The sequence below is a fragment of the Orcinus orca genome, chromosome 7 (genome assembly GCF_937001465.1).
Source record: "Orcinus orca chromosome 7, mOrcOrc1.1, whole genome shotgun sequence".
NCBI lineage: Eukaryota > Metazoa > Chordata > Mammalia > Artiodactyla > Delphinidae > Orcinus > Orcinus orca.
In genome coordinates this window covers 8,688,563-8,702,909 of record NC_064565.1, presented here as the reverse complement: position 1 = coordinate 8,702,909, position 14,347 = coordinate 8,688,563, and the positions used below count along the sequence as shown (strand labels likewise).

The 14,347-nt window shown below is 34.9% G+C and overlaps 1 protein-coding gene across 1 annotated transcript in view; it reads right to left on the bottom strand.

Annotated features, from left to right (window-relative positions):
- LOC101275616 (uncharacterized) overlaps window positions 1-14,347 on the bottom strand; it is a 253,173-nt gene that overhangs the window by 207,351 nt on the left and 31,475 nt on the right.

The following is a 14,347-nucleotide window of genomic DNA, read 5'->3' as shown; positions in this document are numbered from 1 at the left end:
CCAGCACCATCATATTTTTCTCTATTTAGAGTGTGTACATGGAATGTAGAGAAGAGAATTTAAGTAGCTTGTCATATCACAATAGCAGGACAACTTAACATCTTGTCAGCCAGAAACAATACACATGCAAAAATAAAACTGTTATTTAAAAATAACTGTTAAAATGTATGTGGTAGAGATACTTTAAATTTAAGGTAAATCGGGAAAAAATCTATAAAAATGGATCTAATTTGTGGTATTTTATCACATATAACATTTGTATATTCTGTGAACTAGGTTAAATCTGTAAATATTGAATATGACTTTTTTTTTCTAAATTGACAAGATAAAAAAGTGTGGCATGCTATCAACTTGTTTCAAGTTGCCGGATGAACATGAATGATTTGTATCAAGACAAGACTGCTCTGGGTAGAAAAAGATAATTCAAATGTAATGTTCTTTTGTGTGTAAGGAGGAGTTTTATAATTAATATCAGCCATTATTCTTACACCAAGCTGTAGGACAATTTATACAATTTAATAAAGGATATTACATATTGAAAAAAAGACAAAGAAAACAAACTTATGGTTACCAAAGTGGAAAGGAAGTGGGGAGGGATAAATTAGGAGTATGGGATTAACAGATAAAAACTACTGTACTTAAAAGAGATAAGCAACAAGAATTTACTGTATAGCACAGGGAACTATATTCATATCTTGTAATAGCCTATAATGGAAAATAATCTGAGAAATATATATGTAACTGAATCACTTTGATGTGCACCTGAAACTAACACAATATTGTGAATCAACTATACTTCAATAAAAAGCAACTTCAATAAAAAGACAGGAATTGAGGAAATGAGGAATAAAAAAGGTTATATGACATACAAAGAATAAATAGCAAAATGGCAGAGTAAATCCTTTCTTATCAGTGACTACTTTAAATATAAATGGCTTAAACTTTCCAATAAAAAGGCATCGAATGGCAGAATTTTTTTTTTAAAAAAAACCTTGGTGATCCAATTGTATGATGTCTACACGAGACTCACTTTAGATATAAAGACACAAATAGGTTGAAGGTGAAAGGATTGAAAAATATATTCCATGAAAATACTAACCAAAAGAAGGCTAAGGTGGCTATACTAAATCAAACAAATTAGACCTTAAATCAAAAACTGTTACAGAGACAAAGACAATATAGATTGATAAAAGGATCAATTCACCAAGAAGATATAACAATTTTAATATATATTCACCAAACATCAGAGCCCCCAAATATATGAAGCAAACATTACAGATTTGAAGGGAGAAATAGAAATTCCTATAATAATAATACATATATATGACTTCAATATACCACTTTAAATATGTTAAAACAATCAAACAGAAGATCAATAATGAAATAGAGGACTTGAACAAAACCATAAACGAATTAGACCTAACAAATATACAGAACACCAAAGAACAGCAGAATACATATTTTTCAAAAGTGCACATGGAGGGCTTCCCTGGTGGCGCAGTGGTTGAGAGTCTGCCTGCCGATGCAGGGGACACGGGTTCATGCCCTGGTCTGGGAAGATCCCACATGCCGCAGAGCGGTTAGGCCTGTGAGCCATGGCTGCTGAGCCTGAGCGTCCAGAGCCTGTGCTCCACAATGGGAGAGGCCACAACAGTGAGAGGCCCGCGTACTGCAAAAAAAAAAAAAAAAGTGCACGTGGAACATTCTCCAAGATAGACCATATGTTAGGCCACAACACGTCTCAATAGATTTTAAAAGGTTGCAATTATAAAAAATATTTTTCTATCACAATGGTTAGAAATCAGAATCAGAAGGAAAACTGGATTCACAAATATGAGGAAATTAAACAACACATTCTTAAAGACCAATGGGTCAAAGGGGAAATTAAAAGCGAAATTAGAAAATACACTGAGATTATTGAAAATGAAAACACAAAATACCAAAACCTATGGGATATAGTAAAAGCAGTGGTAAGAAGAGAATTTACACTTGTAAATGCATACATTAAAAAGGAAGGAAACATCTCAAATCAATAACCTACATTTGCACCTTGAGGAAAAGAAAACCAAATTAAACCCAAAACTGGCAGAGGGAACTGACATATTACTAACATTAGAAATAAAAGCAACGACAATACAAAAGATGTTACAGAAATAAAAAGAATACTATAAACATTTGTATACCAACGTATTGTTTAACCTAAATGAAATAGATGAATTCCTAGAAACACACAATCCACCAAAATTGAATCAAGAATAAATAAAAAATCTGAATAAATTTATAAATAGTAAAGAAAGTGAATCAGTAGTCAAAAACCTCAAGGACAAAGAAAAGCCCAGGACTAAATGGCTTAATTGGTAAATACTACCAAACATTTCAAGAAAAATTAACACCAATCATTTTCAAACTTTCCACAATATTGAAGGGGAGGGAATAATTCCCAACTTATTCTTTGAAGCCTGTATCACCTTGACACTAACACCAGACAAGAAAACTACAGACCAATATCCCTTATGAATGTTGATGCAAAAACCTTCAATAAAACACTAGCCAATTGAATTCAGCAGCATATTGAAAAGTAAGTATCATGACCAAATGATTTTTCCCCATAATGTAATAATGCTTCAACATGTGAAAATTGATTTAGTAAAATCAATTACTAGAATGAAGGGGAAAAAAAACAAATCAACAACAACAAAAAAAACCAAACACGATCATCTCATCTGATGAAGAAAAAATATTTGACAAAAGTCAATACCCTTTCTTAATAAAACACACTCCCAATAAACCAGGAATAGAAGGCAACTTCCTCATTATGATAAAGGCCATATATGAAAAATCCATAGCTAACATCATACTCAGTGGTCAAAGATTGAAAGCTTTCCCCCCAAAATAGGAACAAAATAAGGATTCCCACTTTCTCCATTTCTATTCAACATAGTCATGGAAGTCCTCACAAGAGCAAATAGGCAAGAAGAATAAATAAAAGGCATGCAAACTGAAAAGGGAGGAATAAAATTATCTTTGTTTGCAGATGACATGACCTTATATTCCAAATATACATGAAAAGATTCCACATAACACACACAAAAAAACTGTCAAAGCTAATAAATGAATTAGCAATTCAGCAAAAAACCCACCAAAAACCAATTTTGTGGGATACAAAAATCAACATATAAAATTCACTTACATTTCTATACACTAACAATGAAAAATCCAGAAGGAAATTAAGAAATTTCTATTTACAGTAGCAAGAAAAAGTATAAAATACTTAGGAATAAACTTAACAAAGGGGGTGAGAGACCTGTATGTTGAAAACTACATAACATTGCTGAAAGAAATTAAAGAAGACACCAATAAAGGGAAAGGCATTTCATGTTCATAGATTGGAATATTCAATACTGCTAAGATGACAATGCTACCTAAAATGATCCACAGATTTAATGCAATCCCTATCAAAATCCCAATGACATATTTTTTGCAGAAATAGAGAAACCCATCTTAAAATTCAAATGGAGTCTCAAGAAGCTCCAAGTAGCCAAAACAATCTTGGAAAAGAAGAACAAAGTAGGAAGTCTCACATTTCCTGATTTCAAAACTTATTACAAATCTACAGTAACCAAAACAATTTGTCACTGGCATAAAGACAGACATATAGACCAACGGGATAGAATAGAGAGTCCAGAAATAAACTCTCATGTATATGATCAAATGATTTTTGACAAGGGTGGCAATAAAGGACAGTCTATTCAACAAGTAGTATTGGGAAGCTGAATATCCACATGTAAAAGAATGAAGTTGGAACCTTCCCTTACATCATATACAAAGATTAACTCAACACAGATCAAAGAACTAAATGTAGGAGCTAAAAAACTATAACAAATTTTAGAAAAAAAGCATAGGGGAAAAGCTGCAGGACATTGGATTTGGCAATGATTCCTTGCATATGACACCAACAGCACAGGTAACAAAAATAGATAAACTGGACTTTTGTCAAAATTAAAAACTTTTTGCATCATGGTCTCTTATCAACAGAAGGCAAAAGCAACCCATGGAATGGGAGAAAATATTTGCAAATCATACAGCTCACAAAGTATTAATTTCCAGAATACATAAAGAACTCATACAATTCAACAACAAAATAAGCAAACCCACTTAAAAATGGGCAAAATAACTTGAATACACATTTCTCCAAAAAGTCATACAGGTGGCCAATTAGCACTTTAAAAAAAGGTACAACACCAGTAGCCATTAGGGAAAGGCAAATAAAAACCACAATGATATACTACTTCATACTCAGCAGGAGGGCTATTATTAAAAAAGAGAACATAATGAGTGTCGGCAAGGTTGTGGAGAAATTTGAACATTTCTGCATTGCTGGTAGAAATATAAAATGCTTCAGCTGCTATGGAAAATAGTATGACTGTTACTCTGAAAATTAAACATAGAATTACCATAACCATATGGTCCAGCAATTCCACTTCTGGGTATATATCTGAAAGAATTGAAAGCAGGGACTCAAACAGATATTTGTGCATCTGTATCATAGCAACATTATTCACAATAGTCATAAAAGAGAAGAAACTCAAGTGTCCATCAATGGATGAACAAAACCTGGTATAATCAGCCTTAAAAGAAAGAAAATTCTGCTACATGTTATAACATGGATGAACCTTAAAGACATTATGCTATGTTAAATAAGCCAGCCAGAAGAGGGCAAATACTGTATGGTTCCACTTATATGAAACACACAGAGTAGAAAATTTCATATAGATAAAAATAGAATGGTTGTTTTCAGGGGCTTGGGTGAGGGGGAAATGGGGAGTTATTATTTAATGGGTACAGAGTTTCAGTATGGGAAGACGAAAAACGTTTTGTAGATGGATGATGGTGATGGTTGCACCAGTTGCACCATAATGTGGATGCATGTAATGTCACTGAATTGTACACTTAAAATTGTTAGAACTGTAAGTTTTATGTTATGTATATTTTATCATAAAAAAAAGAAAAATGAGTAAAATCATGGGGAAAGGTATACTATGTTAACACTAATCAAAAGAAAACTAAAGTATCTATCTTAATTTCAGGCAAAGTTGACCACAGAGCTAGGAAAATTTACCAGGAATATAGAGAATGTTAAATAATGATCAAGAGGTAAATTCTTCAAGAAGACATAATAATTATTAATGTGCATGCACCTAAAAACAGGGTCAAAATATATGAGGCAGAAAAAAAAAAAGAAAGAAGAACAGGAGAAAGACAAATTCATTATTCTAGCTGGAGACTTAAAAACCCATCTATTAGTAATTGAAGATCCAATAGGTAGTATGGATACAATTGAACTGAAGAGTACCATCAATCATCAATCTGCTCATAGGTATGGATTGCATCATCCCACAACAACAGAAATCAAATTCTTCTCAAGCCTACATGGAACATACATTAAGGTAGATATTAAGTATGGGCTGTAAAACACATCTTAACAATTTAAAAATGGAAATCATACAAAGTATGCTCTCAGACCACAATAACAAGTCAATAACAAAAAGTTAGCTGAAAAAGGTCAAAATATTTGGAGACTAAACAGCACACTTCTAAATAATACATGAGTCAAAAAAAGTCTCAAGAAATAAAGTATTTTGAACAAAATGAAAATACAACTTAGAATTTGTGGGGTGCAGCAAAAGAAGTGCTTAGAGGGAAATTTATAGCACCAAATGTGTATATTAGAAAAGAATAAATATATAAAATCAATAATCTAGTTATGAAACTAGATAAAGAGCAAATGAATTTCAAAGTATGTAGAAAAAAAGAAATAATAAAAACGAGAGTAGAAGTTAAAGAAACTGAAATAGGAAAACACAAAAAATCAAAGAAATCGAAACCTGGTTCTTTGAAAAGATAATAAAATTGACAAACCTCTAGCCAGGCTAACCAAGAATAAAAGAAGACACAAATTACTATTATCAGAGATAAAAGACAGGCTATCGCTACTGATCTCATGGACATTAAAAGAATAATAAAGGAACAGTATGAATAACTGTGTTCCCATAAATTTCATAACTTAGAGAAAATGGACTAATTGCTTGAAATACACAAGGTTAATGGACATACAGCAAATCTCACACAAGAAGAAATAATCTGAATACATCTACATTTATTATAGGAATTAAATCAATAATTAATAGTCTTCCCAAACAGAAAGCACCAGGTCCACATGGGTTCACTGGTGAATTCTACAAAATGTTTAGGGAAAAAATGATAACAATTCTTTACAATTTCTGCAGGAAAATAAAAGCAGAGGGAACACTTCCTAACTCATTATACCAGGATTAATCTAATACTAAAACCAGACAAAAAAGACATTACAAGAAAATTACAGATATCTCTCACAACATAAATGCAAAATCCTCAACAAAATATTAACAACTCAAATCTGTAAAAAGAATTACATACTATGACCAAATGTGACCAAAGTATGCACAGCTGGTTCAACATTCTAAATGTAATCCAGTAATGCAATCAGTTACATCAACAGGTTAAAGAAGAAAGATAATATGGTCACATCAATAGATTCAGAAAAAGCATTTGATAAAACCCAACACAGTTCATGAAAAAAATTACTCTCAGCAAACTAGAATTAGAGGATAAACTTCCTCTTTATCTTCCTTTTGTAGATAAAGAACATCTACCAAAAAATCTATAGCTAATGTCATACTTAGTAGTCAGAAACAGATGCTTTCCCTCAAAGGAACTGGAAAAAGCCAAGGATGTTTCCTCTCATCACTCCAATTCAACATTGTACTAGAAGTTCCAGCTAATGTAATAAGACAAGAAAAGAAAAGAAAAGATTGGGTATACAGATTGGGAAGGAAGATATAAAACTGTCTTTGCCCACGGATGACATGATCATCTATGTAGAAAATCTCAAAGAATTAGTAATAATAATAATAATAATAATCCCCTAGAAATAATAAGTAATTATAGCAAGGTTTCAGTATACAAAGTAAATATATAAAAGTCAATTGCTTTCCTATATACCAGCAATAAGCAATTGGAATTTTTTTTTTTTTTTGCAGTACACGGGCCTCTCACTGTTGTGGCCTCTCCTGTTGTGGAGCACAGGCTCTGGACACGCAGGCTCAGTGGCCATGGCACACGGGCCTAGCCACTCTGCAGTATGTGGGATCTTCCCAGACCGGGGCACGAACCCGTGTCCCCTGCATCGGCAGGCGGACTCTCAACCACTGTGCCACCAGGGAAGCCCAGCAACTGAAATTTGTATTAAAAACACAGATGCCACTTACATAAGCACCTAATTAATTATCTAAATGAGATATTTAGGTATACATCTAACAAAATATAAATAAGATCTATATCATGGAAATTGCACATCTCTGATAAAAGAAGTCATAAATAAATGGAGAGATAGTCCATGTTTATGGATAGGAAGACCTATTATTGTTACAATTAAGTTCTTCCCAACTTGATATATAGATTCAATGGAATTCCAATAAAAATCCCAGTAAGTTACTTTGTGGACTGATTCTAACCTGTGTCTGATTCTAAACTTTATGTTGAATGACAAGGGAGGCAAGAACATACAATGGAGAAAGGATAGCCTCTTCAATAAATGGTGCTGGGAAAACTGGACAGCTACATGTAAAAGAATGAAATTAGAACACTCCCTAACACCATACACAAAAATAAACTCAAAATGGATTAAAGACCTAAATGTAAGACCAGACACTATAAAACTCTTAGAAGAAAACATAGGCAAAATACTCTTTGACATAAACCATAGCAAGATCCTTTTTGACCCACCTCTTAGAGTAATGGAAATAAAAATAAACAAATGGGACTAAAACTTAAAACCTTTGGCATAACAAAGGAAACCATAGACAAGACAAAAAGACAACCCTCAGAATGGGAGAAAATATTTGCAAATGAAACAACAGACAAAGGATTAATCTCCAAAATATACAAAGAGCTCATGGAGCTCAATATCAAAAAAAACAAACAATCCAATTAAAAAATGGGTGGAAGACCTAAATAGACATCTCACCAAGGAAGACATACAGATGGCCAAGAGGCACATGGAAAGATGCTCAACGTCACTAATTATTAGAGAAATGCAAATTAAAACTACAATGAGGTATCACTTCATGCTGGCCAGAATGGCTATTATCAAAAAATCTAGAAACAATAAATGCTGGAAAGGGTGTGGTGAAAAGGGAACCCTCCTGTACTGTTGGTAGGAATGTAAATTGATACAACCACTAAGGAAAACAGTATGGAGGTTCCTTAAAAAACTAAAAATAGAACTACCATATGACCCAGCAATCCCACTACTGGGCATATACACTGAGAAAACCATAATTCAAAAAGAGACATGTACCACAATGTTCACTGCAGCACTATTTACAATAGCCAGGACATGGAAGCAACCTAAATTTCCATTGACAGATGAATGGATAAAGAAGATGTGGCACATATATACAATGGAATATTACTCAGCCATAAAAAGAAACGAAACTGAGTTATTTGTAGTGAGGTGGATGGACATAGAGTCTGTCATACGGAGTGAAGTAAGTCAGAAAGAGAAAAACAAATGCCATATTCTAACACATATATATGGAATTAAAAAAAAAGTTACTGATGAATCTAGTTGCAGGGCAGAAATAAAGATGTAGATGTAGAGAATGGACTTGAGGACACGGGGTGGGAGGGGGAAGCTGGGGCAAAGTGAGAGTAGCATCGACATATATACACTACCGAATGTAAAATAGTTAGCTAGTGGGAAGCAGCAGCATAGCACAGGGAGATCAGCTCGGTACTTTGCAATCACCTAGAGGGGTGGGATAGGGAAGATGGGAGGCAGGCTCAAGAGGGAGGGGATATGGGGACATATGTATGCATATGGCTGATTCACTGGTGTACAACAGAAACTAACACAGTATTGTGAAGTAATTATACTCCAATAAAGATCTATTAAAATAAAGTTTATATTGAAAGTCATATAATCTGAGTCTAAAGTTTATTTGGAAAGACAAAAGATCCAGATTAGCCAACACAATATTAAAGAAAAGGAATAAATTCAGAGATCTGACACCATCCAACTTTAAGACTATATAACTGCTTTTCAGACTATAGCTACTTTTCAAGCTATATTACCATAATATAGCTTAATATTTCAATATAGCTCAATATTTCATAATATTTCAAGCTATTAATACCATAATAGCTATGGTATTATCTATAGTATTAATTGCTTCAAAGCTATAGTAATCAAGATAGTGTGGTATTATTGAAAGGACAGGTAGATCAATGGAACAGAATAGTCTAGAAATAAACCCACCCAAATATAGTCAACTGATTTTTGACAAAGGAGCAAAAGTCAATACAGTAGAGAAAGAACAGTCTTTTAACAAATGGTGCTGGAACAACTGGACATCCACATACAAAAAATAATAATCTAGACACTGACCTTACACTTTCCACCAAAAAGCTAAAAATGGATCATAGACCCAAGTGTAGAGTACAAAACTATAAAATTTCTACAAGATAACATAGGAGAAAATCTAGGTGACCCTGAGTTTGGCAATGAGTTTTTAGATACAACACTGAAAATATAATACATGAAAGAAAAAACTAATAAGTTGGATTTCATTAAGATTAAAAACTTCTGTTCTGTGAAAGGCATTTTTTAAAAAAAATCTATTTTATTTTATTTATTTATTTTTGGCTGCATTGGGTCTTTGTTGCTGCGTGCAGGCTTTTCTCTAGTTGTGGCGAGCGGGGGCTACTCTTTGTTGTGGTGCATGGGCTTCTCATTGCAGTGGCTTCTCTTGTTATGGAGCATGGGCTCTAGGCATGTGGGCTTCAGTAGTTGTGGCTCATGGGCTCTAGAGCACAGGCTCAGTAGTTGTGGCACATGGGCTTTGTTGTTCCATGGCATATGGGAATCTTCCCGGACCAGGGCTCAAACCCATGTCCTCTGCACTGGCAGGCAGATTCTTAACCACTGTGCCACCAGGGAAGCCCAAAGGCATTGTTAAGAGAACAAGAAGGCAAACTACAAGCTGACAGAAAATATTTGCAAAACACATATCTGATAAAGGACTTAATTCCAAAATCTACAAAGAACACTTAAAACCAAGCAATAAGAAAATAAATAAGCCAATGGAAAAGGGACAAAATATTGAAGACACCTCACCAAGAATATATACCAATAGTAGACAGACTGTAAAAGGAGGCTTAATATCACATATCCTTAGGAAATTGCAAATCAAAGCAACAGTGAGATAACCATACACACCTATCAGAATGGCTAAAATCCAAGACACTGGCAGCACCAAATGCTGGCAAGAATGTGGAAAAACAGGAACTCTCATTCATTCCTGGTTGGAATGCAAAATAGTACAGCCACTTTGGAAGACAGTTTGGCAGTTTCTTACAAAACTAAATATACTCTTACCTTATGATCCAGTAATTACACACAGTGATATTTATCCAAGTGATTTGAAAATTACATTCACAAAAAACCTGCAGATAAACATTTATAAGTAGCCTTATTCATAAATGCCCAACTTGAAAGCCAAGATTTTCTTCAGTTGGTGAATGGATAAACCAACTGTGGTACATTCATACAATGGGATATTACATAAAGATAAAAAGAAATGAGCTATCAAGTCACAAAATGACATGGAGGAAACTTAAATGCATATTGCTAAGTGAAAGGAGCCAGTCTTCAAAGGCTACTTACTGTATGATTCCAACTATATGACATTCTGGAAAAAGATCAGTGGTTGCAGTGGTTGGGAGGATGGGAGTGGAGCAAAGGGGATTTTTAAGGCATTGAAACTATTCTGTATGATACTATAATTGTGGATACATGATATTCAAGTTTCAAAACTCCTCCAAAACTGTACAACACAAGGAGTGACCCCATATATATGGATCTAAAGAAAAAAAAAAAAGAAAAGGTTCTGAAGAACCTTGGGGCAGGACAGGAACAAAGACGCAGATGTAGAGAATGGACTTGAGGACATGGGGAGGGGGAATGGTAAGCTGGGACGAAGTGAGAGAGTGGCATGGACATATGTACACTACCAAATGTAAAATAGATAGCTAGTGGGAAGCAGCTGCATAGCATAGGGAGATCAGCTCGGTGCTTTGTGTCCACCACCTAGAGGGGTGGCATAGGGAGGGTGGGAGGGAGATGCAAGAGGGAGGAGATATGGGGATATATGTATATGTATAGCTGATTCACTTTGTTATACAGCAGAAACTAACACACCACTGTAAAGCAATTATACTCCAATAAAGATGTTAAAATAAATAAATCAATAAATAAAATTAAAGTTCATGTATTAAAAATTAATCTAAAATGCTCAAGTAACCCACAGAAAGGGAAGAAAAAGAAAACAGAGAAATGAGAGAGAGAACAAACTTAAAATAAAAATAAAATGGAAGACTTAGCCCTACCATATCAATATTTACATTAAGTGTAAATGGTCTAACAGCAATGAAAAGATAGAGGTTGGCAAAGTGGATTAAAACCTGGTCCAGATACATGCTTTCTACAAGAAATTCTCTCCAAATGTAACTATATTGGTAGGTTGAAAATGGACAAATGAGAAATGATACATCATGCAAATATTAGTAAAAAGAAATTTTAAAAGGGCTATCTTATAGTCAGATAAATTAGACTTCCGAGTAGAGAAAATGAACAGAGACAGAAAGGGACATCGTATAATGATTAAAGAGCTAGTCCCCCAAGAAGACATAGCAATCCTAAATGCATATGCATGAATAAAGACAGCTGCACAATACATGAAGGTAAAACTGATAGAACTAAAAGGAGAAATAGATCTGCAATATAGTTGAAGAGTTCAACACCTAGTTGAACAATAGATGGAAATCAACAAGGAGAGGGAAGAGCTCAACAAAACCATCAACCAATAGAATTTAATAGAAATTTATAGAACACTCCACCCAATAGCTGCAATTATTTTCAAGAATCCACAAAACGTGTATCAAGATAGATCATATCCTGGCCATAAAATAAACTTCAATACATTTAAAGGGACCAAAATCATACAGAAAATGTTGTCTGGCCATAACAGTTAAATTAGAAATCAGTAATAGAAAGAACAGAAAAATCTCTGTACACTTGGAAACGAAACAACACATTTCTTAATAATCCATGGTCAAAGAGGAAGTCTCAAGGGAAATGTAAAAAAAATTAACCAAATGAAAATGCAACATATAAAAGACTGTGGCACATCAAGATCAAGATGGTGGAGTAGGAGGACACTGAGCTCACCTCCCCCCACAAACACCTCAAAAATACATCTACATGTGGAGTAACTCTCACTAAAAACAACCTGGAGACTGGCAGAAAGGCTCTTCTACAACCAAGGCTGTAAAGAAAATTTCACACGGAGTCTGGTAGGAAGAGAGGAGAAGTGATCAGGTTGAGACCCACTCCCCTAGCAGGGGACACAGAAGAGGAGGGGGAAAATATGGGCTTGGAGATCCTCCCTGGGGAGTGAGGGGTTCAGGCCACATATTGGGCACCCAAGCCCTGGGATCTAACACTGGGAAGATGAATCCCATTAGATGGTTTGAAAACCAATGGGCCTTACTAGAGGGCTGTAAAAAACTGAAACTCCACTTGTGGAGTGCACAATGCTTGCTTGCTCCTGGGAACAATGACAAGGAAGGAGACTGAAAACTGCTTGGGTCTCTGGCTGGTTTCCTGTGACCACCCAAGCACACATGCCTGCCTGCACTGGGTGCCTGACCCTCTTTCTCTGGCGCTGCTCTCCACTAGGGTAGAAATGCTGTTGCCAAGGAGAGTGTGCACACAAAGAGGGAATGGAACCAGCTCAGACCTGAAACTCAGGACTTCTGTTCCAGAACCTTGGGTCCTGACCCCACCCCTGAGAGAGCTGCGACTGTCATTAAGCATAGGTGAAGCCCTGCCTCACACACGGCTCTGACTATAGCCCCTCTAACTCCAGCCCTACCTGTCACCAAGGTGGTAGCTGCCAGTACACCCCAGGGGAAGATACATCCCATGCTCATTTCACATCCAGCCACTGGGCACACAGAGACTGCATAGCAACTCTCCCACACAAGGACACCACTTTAAGACTGGGATACTTAACTGCTTCATCTAACTTAGAGAAACTTAACCAAAATGAGAAGACAGAGGAATTTGTTTCAATGAAATAATATGAAAAAAAAAACCGTGAGAAAAACCCCTAATGAAACAGAGATAAATAATTTAGCAGATAAAGAGTTCAAAGCAATAGCAATAAGAATGCTAACTGAACAGGGGAAAAGAATAGATGAACACAGTGAGAATTTTAACAAGGAACTAGAAAATATTTTTTTTTAAGTCAGAGCTGTTTTTCAATGAGTGAAATGAAAAATACACTAGGAGGAATTAACAGCAGACTGGGTGATAAAGAAGATTGCATAAACGATCTGGAAGATAGAATAGTGGAATCACTCAATCAGAACAGAAAAAAAACACAATAAATTTGAAAAAATGAGGATAGTTTAAAGGGACTTCTAGGACAACATCAAATGTACTGACATTTGCATTTTAAGGGTTTCAGGAGAAGAGAAAGAGATAGGGGTAGAAAATATATTTAATGAAATTATGGATAAAGCCTTCTGATTCTGAAGAAGGAAACAGATTTCCAGATACAGGAAGCATAGATAGTCTCAAATAAGATGAACACAAAGAGACCCATATGAAGACATATCATAATTTTAAAAAACCCTGAAAAAAACCCTAATGAAACAAACATAAATAATTTACCTGATTAAGAAATCAAAGGAATAGCAATAAGAATGCTAAATTGGGTAAAAGAATAGATGAACACAGTGAGAATTTTAACAAAGAACTAGAAAATATAAAGAACCATTCAGAGCTGAAGAACACAATAACTGAAATGGAAAATACACTAGAGGGAATCAAAAGTAGATTAGTTGATACAGAAAAACACATAACCAAAAATGGAAGATAGAATAGTGGAAATCACCCATTTGGAACAGCAGAAAGAAAACAAATTTGAAAAAATCAGGATAGTTTAAGGGACCTCTGGGACAACATCAAGTGTACTGATATTTGCATTATAGGGGTCTCAGAAGTAGAAGAGAGAGAGAAAGAAGTAGAAAATGTATTTGATGAAATTATGGCTAAAACTTGCTGACCCTGAAAGAGGAAAGAGACATCCAGGTACAGGAATCATAGATAGTCCCAAATAAGATGAACCCAAAGAGACCCTTATGAAGACATATCATAATTAAAATGGCAAAAGTTAAAAAT